Below are 1,215 nucleotides of genomic sequence, written 5' to 3'. Positions count from 1 at the left end.
CTGGACCTGGTTTTCTCAACGGGGCAGGAAGAGGGTGATCTGAGGTTGAGGAATTGGGTCTGACTCCCTTGTCATGGTCAGATCACTTCCTCATGAGGTTTGAGCTCGGAGTCAGCCTTTCCCTCTGTAAGGGTGCGGACCCTATTGTGATGGTCTGCCCTCAGAGCTGGGTGGACCCGGATGGATTGCTGAAGGCTCTGGGAAATTTTCCAGCTGATAAAGCTGGCGCTCCTGTTGATGCTCTGGTTGAACTGTGAAATGGGGAAATGGCCAGAGCAATTGACATGATCGCTCCCAAACGTCCTCTCCTGCCAGGCAGAGCCCGGCCATCCCATGGTACACATTTGAATGAAGCAGGTTGGGAGACGTCTAGAGCATAGGTGGAGTAAATCATGGGATGAATCTGACTGAACATGCCTATAAGCTCACTATCAAGCCTATGCTGTGGCGGTGAGGGCAGCGAAGAAGAAATTCTTCTCCACTTCCATTGCCTCCTCACAGTGCTGTCTAGCGGCTCTTTCAAGTGGTACATGGGCTGAAACACCCTGGCCCTAAGAAAGATCCCGTACCACCTTCGATGGCCCCCTGTGACGACTTTGCCCAGCACTTTAAGGAGAAAATCGCTCAGATTCGTCACGAGCTGGACTCCACAAGTGATTCAGATCCTTTAGGGGAGATGCCACTGACTCCGTCTGGTCAGATATTAATGGATGAATTTCAGTTATTGCAGCCTGATGATGTGGACAAGGTGCTTGGACAAGAACGTTCCACCAGCTGCTTACTTGGCCCTTGCCCTTCTTGGCTGCTGACCAAAGCCAAGCACGGGATTGGTGCCTGGATCCAGGAGGTTATCAACACCTCTCCGAGGGACGGCTGGGTGCCCGCTCCTTCAAAGGAGGCGGTAATCAGGCCTGTCCTGAAGAAGGCGTCCCTGGATCCAGAGATGGCCACCAATTATAGACCGATGGCCAACATCCCATTTTTGGGCAAGGTGTTGGAACGGGTGGTGGTGGGACAACTCCAGGCACTCTTGGATGAAACTGATTATCTGGACCCATTTCAGTCTGGCTTCAGACTCGGGTACGGTACTGAATCTGCCTTGGTCGCCCTGTACGATGACCTGTGCAGGGAGAGAGACAGGGAGAGTGCGTCCCTGTTGGTTCTTCTGGACCTCTCAGCGGCTTTCGATACCATCGACCATGGTGTCCTTCTGGA

Source organism: Varanus komodoensis, unplaced genomic scaffold (assembly GCF_004798865.1).
Source record: "Varanus komodoensis strain SLA01 unplaced genomic scaffold, ASM479886v1 scaffold27, whole genome shotgun sequence".
NCBI lineage: Eukaryota > Metazoa > Chordata > Lepidosauria > Squamata > Varanidae > Varanus > Varanus komodoensis.
Note: the sequence above shows the minus strand (reverse complement) of the source record.